Source organism: Pteronotus mesoamericanus, unplaced genomic scaffold (assembly GCF_021234165.1).
Source record: "Pteronotus mesoamericanus isolate MK-2021 breed Mesoamerican mustached bat unplaced genomic scaffold, CSHL_Meso_final contig_20, whole genome shotgun sequence".
NCBI lineage: Eukaryota > Metazoa > Chordata > Mammalia > Chiroptera > Mormoopidae > Pteronotus > Pteronotus mesoamericanus.
The window spans coordinates 5,819,600-5,839,963 of NW_026555085.1; the positions used below are offsets into that span (position 1 = coordinate 5,819,600).

Below are 20,364 nucleotides of genomic sequence, written 5' to 3' on the forward strand. Positions count from 1 at the left end.
GATGAATATAATTGATTTTGATTACCCATAGGGCAGGAAATACAAGCTACAAAAATGCTTAATGAGAGATGCCTCCATTCACTCAATGACTATTTATGGAACACTTATAACCATGTGTCAAGCATTGTGCCTCATGATACTGACATAATGGTGAACAAGAAGGACCTCCTCCCTCCCGCCAAACAGCTCGCAGAGGACTTTGGTCTTCATTTTTCCTGTTTCTCTGTAAGAACCACTCTGACTCCAGGTCTGTATTCTCATTATACCTATTATACCTATGGTTTCCCTTAAAATAGAAACAAATGAACAGAATAAATATATCAAACAACAAAGGCTTTACAACTATTAAATCCTATTTCCTTCATAATTAATTTTAAAAGTTATTAGAAGCACAATTTGTACAAAGAACAGTTCAACAAACACCCTTTCCAATAAGTAACCCAGATGTTAAATGAAGTTTAAGAAAATTAACTAAGAACATTCAAAAAGGGAACAAAGGATTATAGGAAATTTTTATTTTCTTCACTGATTACATATGTTTACTAAATTTTTGTACAATGAACATGTACTACATAGCAAGAAAAAAGTAAAAACTGTTTCTCACGGAACCATCTATTGCAACAAGCAGATGAGCTGCTGAGCAAAGTTACACTCCTTATCCCATTATCCCAGGTTCTGTATGGTCTGGCCTTGAGACTGTTTTGTCAGCTCGAAGCCCATTCCCCCTTCTGCTGTAAACAATATTCTGGGACTTTCCGCAGGGAAACCATGGGTCCTTGTCTCTTTGGGTGAACCCCAATCCCCAATCTTGTCAGTCAGTGTTTTCCATCCCCTTGGCCACCACAATAGTTCAGAGATGAACCTGACAGATCCAAACCAAAATCAGTCAGGAAAAGAGGTTAATTTTAATGAGGCTATTAAGACAATGATAATTACTGATGTAAAAATGCAGCTAAAATTCCTAAAAAGAACATTGCAATAAATAGAATGTTCATTTAATGTAGCAGTAAAATAGTAGTAAATTATCTCTTTTACTGAAATATATACCAATAGAACAGCAACAAAAATATATTATCAGAAAATTCCCATTTTAAAGAAGCTATGAAAACTTCATGCTTGTCTTGAATAAGAAAACTGAATCCACCCTGACTGGACAGTTTGTTTGGTTGGAGTGTCATCCCATACATCAAAACGTGGCAGGTTCAATTCCTGGGCCTGGGCCCATATGGGAGGCAACCAATCGATGTCTCTCTCACATCAACGTTTCCCTCTCTCTCTCCCCTGCTTCCTCTCTCTCTAAAATCAATAAAAACGTATCTCTAGGTGAGGATTTTTTTTTAAAGTGTTGAGTCCGTATAAATCATGTCCTGTTTAAAAAAAAAAAAAGTTAAGTATAGGAACAGTAAGAAAATACAGGTTACCAGGCATATACATTAATCATATCTCCTGTGACAGAAAATTTTTAATAACTTAAAAAATAAAGATTCCTATGAGTAGTATTTTCTGAGGCAACAAAAATGCCACAATATTAGTGTTCTACCTTCAATAAAAAATTAATAAGATGCCACAATACCTAAAAAAAAAAATTGAGATACATTTATTTTAAAAAAATTTTGACCAATTAATCATTTCTTTTCAATACTAAGAAAATTATAGAGTATATTAATAAATTATAGGAAAACAAAGTTTAATTCAATAGGAGAAAATAAAATTTAACCAGTAGAACTCCCTAAGAGTAAAATGGACCATCTTGTGGAACTAAACAAAAACCAAAACTGTAATTCTCTAAAAAAAGGGCATCCTTGAAAAATTCAACTGATGTCCCAGCTGTTTCATTTCTTGAAAGTGTATAGCTGAACACACATAATAATCTCCTGCACTTTTTTCTAGCACTGCACAATTTTCCTGGCCTCTAATGCACATATTGTACCTATTATCATACTTAAGCATCTGACAGCATTGTTGTAAGAATCCATAATATTCATCTCTAACTAAATGCATATATAAATTTTAATCTTCGAATGGCAGTGGATTTCAGTGGTTAAATATCATATATGTTTTTTCCACAAAGTCTAAATACATTTCCTGAACTTTTAATTTAGCTTTCAGTTTCCTGTTCGTCTGGATACAACTCTAGAGGCAACACATAAACACACCCTAGACATGGTGTTTCCACTTCTGACCACAGTGGACATGACCTTAATATGACCAAATACAACTACAGTCCATATAAATGGTACATGGCAATTAACACAATAGCAGGAATTTAATAAGCTACAAAAACGGAAATACAAATTATATTCCTTACGCAAGGATTCAATAACAAACTCCTTTTATAACTTAGAATTCAGAATTCTCTCTCCTGAAAAACTGATAAGCTTTCTTTATCAGACAGTAACTAGGAAAACTATCCTGTTTCCTTTTTTCTCCTGCTTGCCAGGAAACTCAAGAGCTAAATTTAATGTTCAAATACAGAAACTATCTTGCCTCAGATTACACCTGTAAAGATTTCTTTGCACTCCTTCATCCTCATTATTTTTCAGGTGATTTATGCTTGTTTTCTGACTGTTTTTAAAGGCCCTGGCCCTTTTTGTTTTAATTACAAACTATCAAACTCTTTCAATGAATAGAATACAAATTATAAAGAAATTTAACAATTTAAAAGATATCTTCACATCACTGAATAATCTGTTAAACAAAATCTGTTAACCTACCTTTATATAATACGTACAATCTAAAATGTATCTTTATTTTCTTCCTTTAAAGTTAACATAATTCATGATTTACTTTTAGAAAAGCCACTGGCAAGTTTCTAAAATAAAAGAATGATAAAATGAAACAGGATAAAAAACAAATTAATCAATTTGAAACACTAGATTAGTAGGATTTTTAATTTTTAAATGTTTTAATTTACTAACAAAATTGGTCTGGCAAAGCTAGGTAACTGTCATAAAATAACTCATATAAAGTGTATTAAAAATCTTATTACTGTTATCAGCATTCTTACATGCAAAATAGACCATAAGGATAAAAATATTTCAATGGTTTAGAAATCTTTAAAAAAAAAAAGGGGGGGGGGGAACTTAGTCACACTTCTTTAGAAATCATAAGCATACAAACGTTCAAATATGGTAATACCAAAAAGCTTGTTAAATAGAAATAAAAGGATATATTAATAAAGTGAACAAAAAATATAAAGACAAAAAGAAACAACCTAAACTGACAAATCTAGATTAGAAACTAAATTCACAAATATATCATGAATTAAAGAAAATGTACAAGATAATCATATTAAAAATACAAAAGAGAAATAAACACATTTTATAACAAGGACTACAGACTCTAAGAGTGCATAACAATATTAAAGCACTTCACTTCTAGGAGCTACAAAGAAAAAAAAGAAAATGATAATAAATGGAAGAAGCAGGATGGCCAAATTTACTTAATAGAAGTGACAAAACTCAATTGTTCCTTTTTCTCTCAACATGAGAATTGCAGAACCTATACCTAAAAAAGTTAAATGATAAAAAAACTAAGAATTCTAAGAATGAAGTTAATGGAAAAGTTTATTACTATATTAATTTAGAAGGCTAGCAACCACTCTTAAACATATAGTGTAACAGATTTCTTTCAAACAACAATAACACATTCTGCATAAGTAAACATTTAAAAAAGAAACAGAAAATCCTTTATATTATATAAAGAAAGTGGCTAAAAGAAATCTGCATACACACATATTCAACCCTGAAAAAAATATCTAATTCTGAAGTATTTCTCTTCTCTCCTAATAGTATACAGGATAAAATCTGTTATAAAGAGTAATCATTCAGATACAAAACAAGTAACAAAGCCTAAGAAAGAGGGGAAAATCCCCTTTTCCCTTCTTGAAAAATGAAGACAGGAAAAAGAAACCAAGCCATGGGAAATATAAATATGTGATCTGCTACAAAGCACTGAGGACACATAATTTTTATTTTTTTTGTACAGACATTCGTGGATTATACAATTCAACTTCATAGTGTTTAAAAATCATTTAAAATTGTTATTTCAGTAAAAATAAATCTAGGCCAGAAGCCTATTATTTTAAATGTATACAATCTTTATTTACTTATTTATTTTTATTTTTACAGAGAAGGGAAAGGAGGGAGAGAGGAAGAGAAACATCGATTGGTTGTCTCTCACAAGCTCCCAACATGGGACCTGGCCCACGACCCAGGCATGTGCTGACTGGGAATTGAACCAGCAACCCTTTGGTTCACAGGCTAGCACTCAGTCCACTGAGCCACACCAGCCTGAGACTATTTTTCTTTTAAAGAATATGGCAGGATGAGCAGAGGTCTGGAGCATCTTTATATAACCCATGCCAATTTTTCCTTCTCTAATCATGAAAAAGAATACAGAAAATAATTACCAGTTGTAAAATGATTTCATGATAAAATGATTAATGTGACTAAAAATATAGTTGTACAATACACAAATTTTCAAAATGTAGAGAGTACAGCTTGCCAAAATTAAAACAATACATTTCAAAAGAAGAAAAGTGCTGTTACAGTGACTTGGTGATTAGGAACTGACATTATTTATATATGAGAAAAAAATTATCTGCTCTGTAGAAAGGGAAGGGAGTACTTACTGAGCAACTAGAGTAACCAGACCCTAAGCTTAGGGCTTTACAGATATTCTATCACATTGCATCTAGGTAGGAAAACAATGTAGAAGGAAACAATGCTTAAATAAGTTTCTCACCACTATATGTGGCATATATTTATTTAAGTGTAAGAGACTAAAGAGGATGTAAACTTAAGAGACAAACTACTGAAATAGAAGTACAGGGTCAGGGGTAATGAGGTAAAAGTACAATCATCCGCAATTTTCTATGCTAATCTTACTGTCCTGTCAACCACTCTGTAAAAGAGCCATAATAGAAACAAAAAACTTTATTTGATGCTACTTTTGTTTACTATACTATTACATTTATAATTTACAACTCTAAAAATGAAAGAAACACTTTCTTCTTAAAGCAGACTTGAGAGTCTTGATTTTAAATGTTACTTTAAGAATAATGCTCAAACAAGAAATGTAATCATGGGTTCTTCATTAAGAAGGGTAAATTATTAGCACATTATTCCTAGAGGTAAAATTACTTTTTATCTTAGTGTTAGTAACAGTAGTAGAAAAATTATTGGTAGTACTCCTGTAATTCGCACCTGGATAGTTGTGAATCACACTATAAGATGACATAAAAAACAGGCTTCACTTAGTTCAGGAAGATAAAGGTCTGCTCACTGATTAGCAGTGATCTTGAGCATATGACTTTGATTCCCCTGGGACCTCAAGGTCCTCATCTGTAAGACAAGATGGCTGGACTAGAGGACACTTCCCTCCCTTCCTCTTCCTGGCCCTGCCCACTTTCTGGCTTCGGTGATTTAGGATTGAGACTGAAGTGTTCGAGGACAGAGAGGAAAGCGATAGCAGAAACCCACTAAACAGGAGAAAAGAAATGTACATGTTTATAAAAATAAATGGACAAATTAAAGAGGTATAACAGTTCAGGAAAGAAGCTTCATTGTTAAAATTAGTTTGAATAAAAGTTTGTTATATTGAAGTCAGGAGAAATTGTGAGAAATATTAGAGATACAGCCTTAGAAATCCTACGTACTTACCCACAAGAATGCTTAATAAATCACCCAAGATACCCTCCCAAGTTCCCTCAGTACATATGGAAAAGATGTCATACTCTTTGGTTTAATCATTTATAATTGTGTCCTGACATAACCACTCATTATTTTAGAGCAGGTTATTCCCTTTGGAAATGATTTGGCTTCATCATTTCAAACAAATTTAGGATCACCTCCCCTTCATTTATCACTCAATGTTCTATCTGAAATGCATTTTTCCCTTCTCTCAACTTACGATAACAATATATCATACTCTAATCATGCTTGAGGCACATTCTAAATGCTTGAAATGTATTTTTAAAGATTTTGTGTATTTATTTTTAGAGAGAGGGGAAGGAAGGGAGAAAGAAATGAGGAGAAACAATGATGTGTCAGAGAAACATCCATCAGTTGCCTTTTGCACACTGCAAGTGGGGACAAGGCCCTTAACCCCCAGGCACATGCCCTGGCCAGGAATCAAACCAGCAACCTTTGGTTCACAGGCTGACGCTCAACCCACTGAGCCACACCAGCCAGGACTTGGCATGTATTAACTCATTTAATTCTCTCAATAATCCTAGGAGGGAGGTTAAATAAATTGGTTAAGATTACACAGGAGCAGAGCTAGGATTCCTACACAGATAGTCTGGCTCCAAGGAGCCTGACCTCTTAATTTGCTAGTCCTTCAAAGCTCGGGTCAATCAAATTTTATCACCTTCCTGAAGTTCTTATCTCCTTAGCAATTATTCTTGCCTCTTGAGTCAGTAAGTACATCGGTCCTTTGTCATTTACCATGGGACATTTACCAAGGTTGTTATTTATCTTTTGTGCATATGTTCTGTCTTTTCTAAGAATAGGATCTTGTCTTATTCTATAACCACATTATTTAGAACCTCACAAAACTTACTATCTGGAACAATAAAGTGCTTATTAATAAAAATATAATAGCATTTAATACTTACTGAAGCCATATACCAGGCTCGAAGACATACAAGGCTCCAAGCCAAGTAATTTATATGTATAATTTCACTTAATCCTCACAACAACCCTAAAGTAGGTATTAATACTGCCCTTTCCAATGTTATAGAGAAAATTGAGACTTAGAAAAGCTTAATAGTTTTCCCAATATCACAGCAGTAGTGACAGTCTTACTTAAGAGTCTATGCCAGCCCTGACTGATGTGGCTCAGCTGGCTGGGCGTCATCACACAAAGGTCAACAGTTCAATTCCTGGTCATGACACATGCCTGGGTTGCAGGGCTCCGTTTGATTCCCAGTAAAAGCAAATATGAGAGACAACCGATTGCTGTTTCTCTCCCTCTCTTTCTTCTTCCTTTCCCCTCTCTTTAAAAATAAATAAATAAAGTAAAAAAGAGAGAGAGAGAGAGAGAGTCTATGCCAGCCCTGGCCAGTGTGCTTCCATTGGTTGCAGCGTCATCCTGTATACACTGAAAGGTTGCAGGTTCGATTCCTGGTCAGGGCACATACCTAGGTTGCAGGTATGATCCCCAGCTGGAGTGCATGTGGAAGGCAACCATTCAACGCTTCTCTCTCACATCGATGTTTTTCTCTCTCTCTGTCCCTCCCTCCCTTCCTCTCTAAAAAAGCAGTGAAAAAACAAAATGTCCTTGGGTGAGGACTTAATAGAAAAGAGTCTATGCTGTACTCTTAATCTCCAGCGTACCACAAAACATCTTGAAGAATATGTCCTAACAATTTAGTTCAACTTGCTGTTACTCTGCAGCACTAGGCTGAACATTAAGGATTCAGAATTAGAGGTACAGATATTGCCCTCAAGAAACAGGCCATTAAGACTTCAGAACCAAACTATGATATCATGGGCCGAATCACCATCATCAAAATTTAAATATTTTAACTTATATCTTAAATCAAAATATCAAAAAATCTTTGGAAACTCTCTTCACATCACTCCTTCTCTTTGTCTCCCCGACTTCCTTTACCCTAGGATTCATCTTTCCACTTCTGTATAATAGAGTAGAAGGGTCCGGTTACTCCTAGCAACTATTATTATGTCTAAAGTTAATTTAGTGATAGATCAGACTCAAGGGTCTAGCTGATGAATTCCATACCCATAATGAAATATGGGCAATGAAGCACAACTAGGAAAAAAGCAATGGCAAAGAGAAGCAACAGAAAGGGGGATGTGAAAGTCATACTGTAAAGCAAAGATGATTTTTTTTAAAAAGTGAAAAAGGCAGGAAAATGGACACAAATAGAAGGTGAAAGTAAATCCAGAATGAATTCAGTGGAGACACATAAATGAAAATACTGAAATCTAATCCATTTTATGAATGCTAACTCCTTTAATTATTTCTTTTCCTAACCTCTAGTGGAAAGAAAAAAATGTTTATAAAAACAGCCACTGAAAAACCATTCATTATGAATGGTATATAAATTAGTTTTCTTCTGAGAAAACACTCATTTCAGAATTTCAGAGCTGGGAAGAGACCTTGAAATACTATCTAATGGAACCCACTCAATTTACAACTAAAACAAAGCTCAAAAAGGTTAAATAACTTTAACTTGTCCAAGATCAGATAGCTACTTAGTAGCAACACTCCTGAATCTCATCCCAATATCTATTCCTACCACACACTGAGCTTCCAGAAATGGTGTATTTTTCTCCTCCATTTTCCACTCTTAATAGCCATTAAATTAATTTCTGCATAAGCATCTCAGAATCCCCATATTATTCCTAGTTCCCATAGGAGAAAATAATCAGATAATCTGGATTATCTAAAACAGTAAGATAATTATCTTATTCCCGAAGTCAGTAATCTTCAATTGGGGCTTGGTTCCTACCAGGAAGAAATGCAAACGTTTCTCAGAAGAGCAGAAAAATGAAACATCCTCATAAGCTGACCAAACGCAAGGCAAGTTCATAAACTAGAATCTCTCTGGAAAGGAAGAGAGATTCCTTTCCAGAGAATCTCTGGAAATAATGTGTCAGGCCCAAAACCCTCAGAGGCTGGATGACTGCTGATGGTAAGTATAAATGATATCACTTATTTTCCCCTATTTTATATCCTCCAAACTAACCTTGATCTCCTCTCTTTCTGACAAGTATCGATTCGAGAAGCCTGTAAAGAAAAGGCAAAGTAATAAAATAGAGTATTATGTCACTTTCAGCAAAAGGTGGCTTTTTGATGGGAACTATCATCGACAGGAAATGATGGGGAAAGGAAAGGAGTTTTACGGTAAACCTACAGACCTACACTTTTAGCCAAGAAAACAGGAGGAAGTCCTGAAAATGTGATATATACTTTCAGTATTTCCCCCTCTGCAAAGCACTTGCAGATATTCTGGGCTATCAGGAACTCATCCTGTGGTCTAAGAAAGTCTGCTTCTTATGTTCCTTGATAAATTATGGGCCCTGCCAGTCACCATTCACCAGGTTATTTGAGCTGAGTGATTTCAAAATCAGCTACAGTAGGTACATACTCCTTTATCCATGGTTTTGCTTTCTGCGGTTTCGGTTACCCCAGTAAATGGAAAGAAAGTTCCAGAAACAAATCAGTTCATAGGTTTTACATTGCACTCCATTCTGAGCACAATGATGAAATCTCTCATCATCCACTCCATCCCACCCAGGACGTGAATCATCCCTATGTCCATCTTATCCATGCTATGCCTGCTCCCTGCACACTGGTGTCTATCTAGGTATGGCAGTGCTTGTGTTCAAGTCACCCTTCTTTTACTTCATAAAGGTCCAAAGCACAATAGTAGTGATGCTGACAATTCGGTATGCCAAAGCAAAGCTGTAAAGTGCTTCCTTTAAGTGAAAAGTGAGGACAGTACAGTAAGATAGTTTGAAAGACCACATTCATGTAACTTTCACTATAGTATATTGTTGTAATTGTTCTATTATTAGTTGTTAATCTCACTTTGCTTAATTTATAAATTAAACTTTATTGTGAATATGTATGTATAAGAAAAAACATAATATATACAGGGGTAAAACTACCCATGGTTTCAGACATCCACTGAGGGGGGTCTTGGAACTCATCCCCCGCAGATAAGGGGGAACTACTCTACATCATCTTGGTTAAACACAATGATTACCTAGGCCTTAAACATGATATGTTTGCCTATAAAGCTAACTGAAACCTTTTATTTTTTCTTTTTTTGTAGAGAATAAAGTTTTCATTCACTCTCCAAGAAAGGAGAGGGGCAAGGTACGGAGAGACACACCAGCATTGAGGGGTGGGGGCTTTAAGCTTTTATCGGATTATAATTGGATTGAAAAAGGGTAGGGGTTGCTGCTGTGTGGCCCCTGGGCTCTCAGAGGCTGCAGTTTGTTCCAATGTTATCTTCTGCCTGTGGCTGTAGGGGAGCCACTGGTTCTGTCCTTGCTTTCCAGTAATTTCTAGTCCTGGGGACATAAGCTCAGAAGAGTAAAACAGCAGTCATGTTTAACAAGGTCATAGGCCTGCTAGGCAAATGGTGCCACAATAGCAAATGTGGCTGACTTTATCCTTTTATTCTCCACTCCAGTTTTAAAATGGATTTATTCTGAATGACCTGGTCTGGTTCTGGTTTGGGGGAGTAGGAACGAAGGTCTCCTCTTCTATAATTATTTCAGGTGGGCTAGGGGTGTACAGCTGTCCTGCCTGTGCGTCCGGGTATGCGTCATTAAGGAGAGGAGGGTGGAACTGGACAGCCCAGAAAGTGAGAGCTATGGTCAGAGGCCGTTTAATCTCCCAAGCCTGGATGCACCATTGAAGGATATAAGATATTTGAGGAGACGTGGTCTAAAAACAAGAATAAAGAAAAAGACTGCTATAGGTCCTAGGAAGTGAATTAGTCACAAAAACCAGGACCAGATAGTGGCCTTAAAATCCCAAAAAGGGAGAGGGGAAGTAGTAGGTAAATTCTGTATGGCTGACACTGCATCAGTAGTTCTCAATAATTCCAAGTACAAGGATGAAAAAAATGAAGAATTAGTTTGGAAGAAAACTAGAAAAATTAGGAATCAATCAGTTTGTGGGTGACAACTGGACATTACAATTTCCACTGAAACAATTTCTCTCCCTAAAATCACCCTCACTTTATCAAAGAGATTGTATTAAGTCCAGTTTCAATTTGGCCTGTTTATCTGCATGAACATAACAACAATAGTAATTGATTATATATGCTCTTTCAAATTTGTTTTGCTGGAATTTTCACAAGAAACCTTCAGACTGAGCTTTAGTGAGCCCTTCAGGGCAGAAAAGCCAAGCCACACAGTTGCCATCTGCCTTTGCCTGAAATACCTATTAGTTTGAATGGATTCCTCAAGTTTTTGAGGTTTCCAAAATGTCTCGAGATTCCTTCCTTGCCATTTTTCAGGAAAGCGGCCTTTGCTCCTTACCTAGAAAGACTACCATAAACCACATGACAAAGGTACCAGGTCATTTCTCCAAGGGGCTTGAACTAGTGAAGCCTTTTCTGACAGGGAAGAAAATGCCCTATTTTACTCTAGAAGCCTATCTTAATTTTGATATGTATGAAGTTTATTATAAATTAGGAATAACTTCCTGCTTTAACATTTTAACCAAATTAGGACAAATATAATAGAAATGAAAAGGACATAAAACATACAAAGAGACATTTTAAAGTTAGAGACAAAGTGATTTTTAGTGACTCATTAAGCTTAAGCAGCAAAGAAAGAGTAACAAATGACCAGTAAGAACAATGGAGTCATTAACAGCTAAAGAGGCAAAGTCTGAAGAGCAGTGCTTTTTTATGGCTAGGGTGGGCGAGGGTTGTTAGGTGTGCAGGTGTTAGAGATGGTGTTTAAGCATATTTAGTTTCAAGACATAGGTGAAAATCTGGGCCTCAAGTTCAGACAGATGATATAAACTAATGACTGAGTTTTTAGGGAAAGAGAAGGTAACAAAAACATTTAGGCCACAGCATTCCTCAGGTAATCTTTGAAGATAATCTAACTTTCTGTATGAATAGTGCTTCATTCTATAGATCTAGGATCTTTGGACTCATTTATTCTAAATGAAAGCTAAAAAAATTTATCTTTCTTTCCCAGCATATGAATTAACAGAAAGATAAAAACTGTTTCATAATTAACACTGTCCAACGTCAAGTCTCTGAACTAAAATACACTGCTTTTTAAGTTTCTCTATTTAATAATAAAGCTTTTGGGAAAAAAATGAGAGAGAATATGATGCACCAATTTAACAGTAAAGCACACTAACAAAAATTTTGATAATTAATATATCTGGAGAATAGGTACATGGGAGTTTATTACAGTGTTTGTTCTTGCCAATTCTGTGTAGTTTGAAACTTCCAGAAATAAAAATCTAAAAAAGGCTACCTACAGATATATTTTAAATTCATGTCAGTTAAGGCATGACAATGTAAAACAACATTCTAACAGATAAACACTTTTAAATGTTTTACTAATTTTTAACAGACCAATGAAATTTAGTGGGTATCAAAGGGCAAAAAGGCCCTGTCATTTCAGAGGAACATGAATATATTCATTCACTGGAAAAAGTTAGTCCTTTTAGCCATATTGGCACATGTTGGACATTTGTCATTTTTCTCTTCAATGAACTTACATTTTTTGTTGAAGAAAAATATACAGGCCATATAAATGTACGGTTTTGTTTAGTAAAGTCAAAATAGATGCTTATCCCCAGCATCAATGATTAATTTGTTGAAGCTGCTGGTTAGACCCCCTATTACTTCAAACATCTTCCACTCCAGCAAATAACCAAATCAATCACTCTTATGGGGGAAAAAAAAATCAGAAAAAAAAAAAGGAACCAGCCTTGGCTGGTGTGGCTCAGTGGATTTAGTGCCAGCCTGTGAACCAAAAGGTTCCAAGTTCGATTCTGAGTCAGGGCACAAGCCTGGGCTGCAGGCCAGGTTCCCCAGTTGGGGGTGTTTGAGAGGCAACCAACTGATATATCTCTCACACACACTGATCTTTCCCTCTCTTTCCCTCTCTCTAAGAAGTAAACAGGATCTTTAAAAAGAATCAAAATCCATAAATTATACCTAACCCTAAACTGTAAACACATATTTAAAATTATATAAAATAACAGAGAGGGAAAAGTTGAATTTTTTAACAATTATAGTCTAAGTTTTGATTTAAATGGATGTAATTTAAATCAAGTCACTCTACCGAGACTATGAAAGCACTAAAACTAATAGCAGCAAATTCACTTACCAGTGATCAAGAATAGTTTATACGGTTTACAAGCACCAATATTTCATCCTTATGATAAATAGCATCATCTAAAAAATGACAAAATTTGCTTGCCTCCTGTCTGTCAAAGACTGTAAAGACTATAGATGTGCAACTCCTTCGACAGGAATAATCATCAACCTTGAATTCCCAGAAAGCTATTGCTACCTGTCAGTCTCATTCCCTAGGTGACATGCACAAGATAACAAAGTAAGGCTTTCCTTGCTGGCAGTTCTGCCTTGAGTCATTTTCAGTATCCTGTTTTTCTTCTGACAGAAATATGTCATCATGAAACTCAGAAAGCAGCAGCATAAATACATACATGTAGCAACAAAAGACTATTAGTGATTCTTTTTCCACACCATAATTAATTCTGAATAGAGGTATTTCACACTTCACAAATATCATTCTCCTATCTTCAACAAATTTTTGTAGCTTTTATCCTTACTAAAGTAAAAATTACCAGAAGAGGCACAGATCTTAAGTACTCAATTCAATAAGTTTGAACAAATATATACATTAACAATTGGTAAATCTGGACATACCTGTACTAATCTTGTAACTTTGAACTTAAAAATTATATGAAAATAAAGTTTTTGAATGTGTACACTTGAATTACCATCACCCAAATCAAGCTATAGAATATTTCCATTTCCCTAAAAAGTTCCCTTTAGCATTTTTCCAGTCAATCACAGTACCCAGAAACCACTGACCTGATTTCTATCACCATACCTAAGTCCTGCCTCTTCTTGTATTTTTTTTATAAACGGCATCATCTGGTACATTTGTGTGTCTGGCTTCTCTTGCTCTGAATAGTATTTCTGAGATTCATATATGTTGTTGTGTGAATCAGTAATTAATTCCTATTATGCAAAAAAGCTGTTATGAATATTTTTGTATCAGTTTTTTTGTAGACATTATTCCTCTTGGTGCAGTAAGAGGTGCACCACTTCATTTAAAAGGGATAGGAAGTAGTTTCACATAAATAAGTCTGGTAAGTCACACAGTATAGATAAACGGATTTATATATGCACATATACATATAGTAATTATATATATAAAAATGCAAAAAAATAGAAATTTTATCTACCTATATCTGTGTATGTATCTACCTGTATGTATATACATAGAGTTGACTTGAACACAGGTGTGTTGAACTACACAAGTCCAATGGTACATAGATTTTTTTCAGTAAATACAGTAAATGTATTTTCTTTTATGACTTTGTTAACGTTTTCTTTTCTCTAGTTTAGTTTATTCTAAGAACACAGTTTATGTTGTACAAACCATAGAAATTATGTGTTAATAAAATGTTTATGCTATCAATAATGCAAAGGCCAGCTATTAGAACAGTTAGCTCTCCACATCTGCAGATTACCAACGACAGGTTGAAAATACTGCTTTGGATCTGCAGTGGGTTAAATCCATGGATATGAAACCCATGAATGTGAAGGGTCCACTATAGTTAAGTTTTAGAGGACTCAAAAAATATACTCCGATTTTTAGCTGTGGGGGCCAGGGGTCCAAGCCCCTGCCTTGTTCAAAGGTCAACTGTATACACACACATACATACAGATATGTAATTGAACAGATTCTGAGAAGTCCACCAAGGACCAATAAAGATCATTAAAAGAATTTATGAAGTTCACAGTGAAAATAGAAGATGGAAAAGATGACATCTCAATTTTTCTTAGTAAGTATTATGTATTAAGAATAATTCAAAAGAGAAACAAATTTCTCTCCACATAAATTACTGTTCTGCTTCAATAAAATACCTTCTTCTCATAACAAATCCCCTTCCCAAACTAGAATTTCTAAACATTAAATGTTATCCTCCACTGTGTAATAATTTTTAAGCAAGGGGCAAAACCTAAACTGTGTTAAGATTACAAGATTTTATTTTATTGTCTTGCTTTTTGAAAAAGTTAAACATGGAAATAATTCCACTGGTTAATATTTAACATGGGTAAAGACTTATTTTATCCTCGTTCAGAATATATTTTCTCCTCGTTCAGAATATATTTTCTCCATTCCTAAAAGTAATTCACTGCAGCATTAATTCTGTAATAGAAACATTTTGACTTTCAAATTCAACTGTGTAATTTTCAGCCGACAGTAAAGGAGGTTCTTTAATTTACAGAGGAAAGAAACATATGTGTAGCCTTGGCCAGGCGGGTCGGTTGAAGCATTGTCCCGTACACCAAAAGGTTGCAAGTTCCACCTGGTCAGGGCACCAGGGCACATACCTAGGTTTCAGATTTGATCTCTTGTTGCACTGTGGAGGTGGGGAAGCAGCCAATCAATGTCTCTGTCTCTATCTGTCTCTCTCAAATCAATAAACATATCCTTGGGTGAGGATTTAAAAAAAAGAAACATGTGCAAATCTTATTTTTGAAGAGATCAAACTGAAATTCCCATCCCTGCTTCTGATAATCAGATGGTCATTTTCAGGGCACTAGGAGTGGCTTCTCATTTAGTATCATCTATAAATTGCAAAGATGAAGGCAGAATATTACGTATGGTTCTAGAATTAACCGCCACCTGCTTTAGGAAGGCTTTCCAACTGCAAAAGAGGAAAAAACCCTCTTCTAGGCTTTGATCTTTCTTCATCTTTTATTCCTTCTTCCAAAAAATGAGCAATTTCAAAAATATACAATTTAAATGTACATTTTTAATCTTAAAAAACATTCTTAGTATTGGGATGTTCCATAACTTTCACAGATGTGCAGTTGTTTACTTAAAAATCCATCCTTTCACTCTGAAAATACATTTTCATTTTTTTAATTATTGTGCCTCTTTCTAAAAGAAAACAGCCTTGAATAACTGTTTCAAAAATGACAGCAGTTTCAAACAGCTGTAATTCCCAACTTACTTTCAATATCTTTTATCTCGTCGTTTGAGAACTAAATAAAATTGTATTATCTTTAAAGTGTTTTTCTTCCAGACCAAGGGTAGAAAACAGGTATATCAAATATGCAGACCTCATAGTCCCTCTGGTGATTCTTCTCTCTCATTAACCAGATGTTTTCCATAAGACTAGAATTAAATACTAAATTTAGCATAAAATGAATTTGCCCCTTTTGAGGACTATAGTCTTACATGTTTAAGCTTCAGCAGAATATAGGTCAATTCTCATCTAACAAAGTATGAGGTACAAATTATTTTCAGTACATATTTGAATTTCAGTGTTTCAAATACTGCTAAAATATCCTAAGTAACCTGTGAGCTACAGAGATTACAGTTACAAGGGTATATAGGCCCCACTATAAATCATCCTAACCTGTCTCATTTGGCTGAATTGTCTTTTACACAATAAATGAACATCTTATAAGCAAACTGAATCACACTGATGGCGCTGTTTTAAAATCAACAGTTATGGGATATACATACCACTGTCCACCCAGTCTGATGAGTGTTGACTTGATTTTCTTTACAATTTGGGAGATTAATGTCAACAATTAAAAATGCACTGCAGAAAAATTCAGAAATGTGAAATAATGGAAAAACTATCTAATTACTAATCAGCGAGGGTAGAAAACTCATTTTCAAAATTATAAAATATACATTCTAATTATTTAGCAATAAATAATTACAGGATTTAGTGTGCCAAAATATGAATAATACAGACTCTTCTTTAGGAATTGTGAAGATTTTCAGGGTGGGGCAAAAGTAGGTTTAAATTGTTTGGATGGAAAATATACAACAATAAATAATGATAGAAGAATAAACTCTGTTTTGGGTAATCACAACAATAAACCTACTTTTGCCCCACGCTGTATAAAAGGCCTATAGTGGATATTCCTAATGCCAGGTTAATATGTATATTGCTGTTAAATAAAGCAGTATTAATGTCTATCAATGTCATTTGATTTATCTTCAAATTTGGCTATTTTGATATGTCCTTATTTTTTGTGGCTTTATTCACTCAAAAATATTTACTCCCAAACTCAAATAGACCCACACCTGAAGGTAAATGACCTACAAATACTCCCAATGTTTATTGTGTAGATGTGAGAATTCAACTTATGCTAAATTTTGAAACTGAAATGTGGTCGATAGTTTTATGATATAGTCTATCAAAAATTAAAATGGACAAAAATCAGTAATTAAAATATCTAAAACCTGAATTTGAAAATGGGCTTTTAATTATAAAAGGCACTTTTATAGTTAAAGTTCCTAAAATATGCATTTGTATAAATAAAACTGTAAAATATAACTTTAATTTTTATGTGGTATACTTAAGCATTATTACAGAATAAAGATTATAAAACTTCTAATTATTGACAGTAGTTAAACTGATATATTCTTCAAGCTTAATGTGATTCCTTACAACTAGTTATATAGGGAAAAAACCACTCTACATCAAGAAGAGCCACTGTCCAATCAATATTCCCTCAGGGTCAAAAAGCCAACTCGGCTTTTAATAGAAATAACTTCTACAGCTATAGAAAGAGGGTGTTCTTTCTTTTCTAGTCTGATTCCATCTAAGCTAAGAAACCTTTAGGAAACTAAAAATAACCCAAGATATGTATTCTTTTCCAATCCAAGAATAAACAGAAAATTTAAGATTTAATTAGTTGTCTAACCCAGTATTTAAGTTTTTCATGTTGAACTGGTTAAAATTATGTTTTAAAAGGACATTTATCCCAAATTCCTAAAACTAAAAAAATTACTCAGAAACATATGTTTTGTTAAATGCTGGAAAAACAAAAGCCCTCATAACATATAAGCCTGTTGTTTTAGAGAAATAAAACATTTTACAAAGACCATCCTTGATTATTTTTTAAGTCCCAGTCACAACTAGTCTCTTGGTTGGAGTTCGTTCTGCTTTAAATAGTGTTGCTAATTAGGTAAGTTTCACCATTCAGTGAAACACCAATAAGATAACATAATTAATAAAAATTATTTGTTCTTATGAAGTTAAACTTAAATTAAGTATAAGTCATACCCAATACAGAGATAAAACAAAACACAGGGGAAAAAATGAGTAAACTAACTCATGTTTCTCACAAACGAGTGTCATTAATAACCCTCATTTAAATTATATATTTTTAAAATAACATATATTATCAAGTATTTTTTCTGTAGATGTCCTAGACTGGTTAGGGCCACAACTGTAGATTGTTAAAGGGAGGTCAGCTGGGAGAGAGACAAACAGAACACGCTGAGGGAAAGTATGACAAATAAATGAAAATTTCCCACAAGAACAATACAATAACTTTTTAAGTCTATTCTTGAATTTTGACTCCAACAGCAAGAGAAAAAGCTACTATAATTCTCTAAAATAAAAAACCCTTGTGGCGGGGCGCAGCACAACTCCATAGAGTATTAAAAATACCAAAATATTGCCTCAATTTTTATCTTGTCCACAAGGTACCAAAATGATAAGACAATAAGGATAAACACTCCTGTCTCCCATCAGAGAGGCAAAGAAAGTTCCCATTCAAAGCTAAGCTTTATGCCACTGTAAAAAATACTCCTGAAAAATAAATCCAAAACCGCCAGCTCAAACCGCTTCACGCAGAATTTACTGAATGGTGGCTAAACGATGTATATAGGCTCCCCCGAACCACACTGAAGGATACTTGGAGTTCTCCATTTACAACTTGTACCTTACTATGCTTTCACCACCACTGCAGAAAACGATTTTTTTTTTTAATGAGACTAAAATATTCCTCTTGGCTCACCAATCGGAAGACATCAACCTATACGCTGACCGCCCCCTAATTTTTCTTTTTTGTATAATCAACACTGGGTTTAACTCCTACACTATAGCCAGGACATCTTTTAGACATCAATACTGGGCAAGGAACAAACTGAATGAGGAACCTTAAAACAACTTTTAACTGGACTTCAGGTGGCATGAAAATAATCACCTGTTAGAATTGGCGCCGCACTGGCACCCTCCAAGAGGGCCTGAAAGCTGGGATGCTGTTCCCAGCCACTTGTCCCAGCGCGGCAGGTGAAGGCGTTGAACGCGCCTCCAGACCCACCATCTGGGAAGCACAAACCTAAAGCAAGGAGTGCAGCAGCCGGACACTCCGTTATCCTCACCACCCACGAGCCCCTCCTGGTAAGCGAGGCTCTATCGCGCCCTCCGTGTCCCAGCGGACAGCTCACCCCGGCTCGACTTCTGACGCCCGGGCCCCGTACGGCTAAGTTTCTCTCCCTCCCGCGGCGCCAGCCGCTCACGCGCCGCCCGGCTCTGCGCGGGTCCAGTCGCCCGCTCCGGGCGGCTGCGGTCACCGCCGCCGGCCCTCGGGCGAGTCGGAGACTGACGACGGGAGCCGGAGCCAGGACCTGTCAACCCGGACGGGAAACAAAAGCCGGGTGAGGACAAGCGGGTGCGACCGGCTTCGCCTCCGCGAAGAGCAGCACGACGGGGCGGAGAGCGGCTCCCGTGGCCGCCCGAAGGGAGCACCGGCCTCGCGGCCCGGTGGGGCACAGGGGGCCCCTCAACGGGGCTAGGGGCCTCCGCCGCTCTGGCCTGGAGGCTTCCTGGGCCCCACTTGCCCAGACGCGCCGCTCCCGAGCTAGGGAGCCGCGTGAGGGGGCGGGGAGGTGGCGCGGCAGCGCCCAGAACGCTAAGGAAGGGATTCGGATCCCGGGGAGCCGCAGCCGGCCCGCCCGATCCCTGCGGCCTTGGCGCCGGTACCTGTCTCCGCTGTTGCTAGTCGCCTCCGTCTCTTTCCGCCTCACCCGCGCGCCGTTCTCCCTCAGCCCGCCCACCAAGCCGCCCGCGCGCCGGACGCTGCCGCCCGAGACTGGCAGCGCCAGCGAGACGGCCCGAATCCCCGGGACAGCGCCCGGCGCCTTCCCGCCCCTGCCTCCGCAGGATCCGCTTTCTATTGGTCCCTGGAGCTGTCAGTCCTCCCCCAAAAAGCGCGCGGGGTGTCACTCCGCGTGTCCGGATTGGTGGCTTTCCGTCGTCCATGCAAATAAACCCCGCCCCTGTCTATTTGCACCTCCGCTTTAGTGTAAACTCCGCCCCTTCACGCCAGCCCACGTGTCTGGCGCTAGCCCTTTGTGGGGCTGGAGGGAAAGGATGGAGGAAATTGACCGACCACCCATCTCCATATACACACGCACACACACTCACCCCCCTTCCCTTACCTCCAGAGGAAGTAATGCCTGAACAAGCTAGTTGACTTCACAAATCTTTCAAACATGAGATCTCAGGTGACTGAGACAGCAAAGGACCTTAAAAAAATGTTCGTATTCTCTACGAGCACCTCTTCCCCAAAGGGCAGCCCTGCTGAGGAAACTCAGCTTCGAGAGCTGCCCAGTCCCCTCCAAGTAGATGGCCACCTCTGAGTGGCTCCTGTAGAGATTTCTGGGCCTTGGGGAATAACTAGCTGAATCCCCTCTTTTTTTGAGGAAACAAACCTTAAGTTCCGTAGCTATAGGACTTAATAGTTATCTAAGGAAACCTAAGATCTCGTAGCCAGATTAGAAGTCACATCTCTTAGCTCTAGAAGTGTTCTCTGTACTACATCAC

The 20,364-nt window shown here is 36.8% G+C and overlaps 1 protein-coding gene across 5 annotated transcripts in view; it reads right to left on the reverse strand.

Moving 5' to 3' along the window:
- Nucleotides 1-19,651, reverse strand: part of FKBP5 (FKBP prolyl isomerase 5) — a 107,123-nt gene extending 87,472 nt beyond the window's left edge. For 4 of the 5 annotated variants that reach the window (XM_054569265.1, XM_054569266.1, XM_054569267.1 and 1 more), the window contains exon 1: nt 19,522-19,651. The gene's annotated coding sequence lies outside the window, so the exon portion shown is untranslated. Of the gene's footprint in view, nt 1-18,986; nt 19,167-19,521 lie in introns of all 5 variants that reach the window. The other variant, XM_054569269.1, reaches the window with a different exon arrangement.
- Between the last annotated feature and the right edge of the window lie 713 nt (nt 19,652-20,364).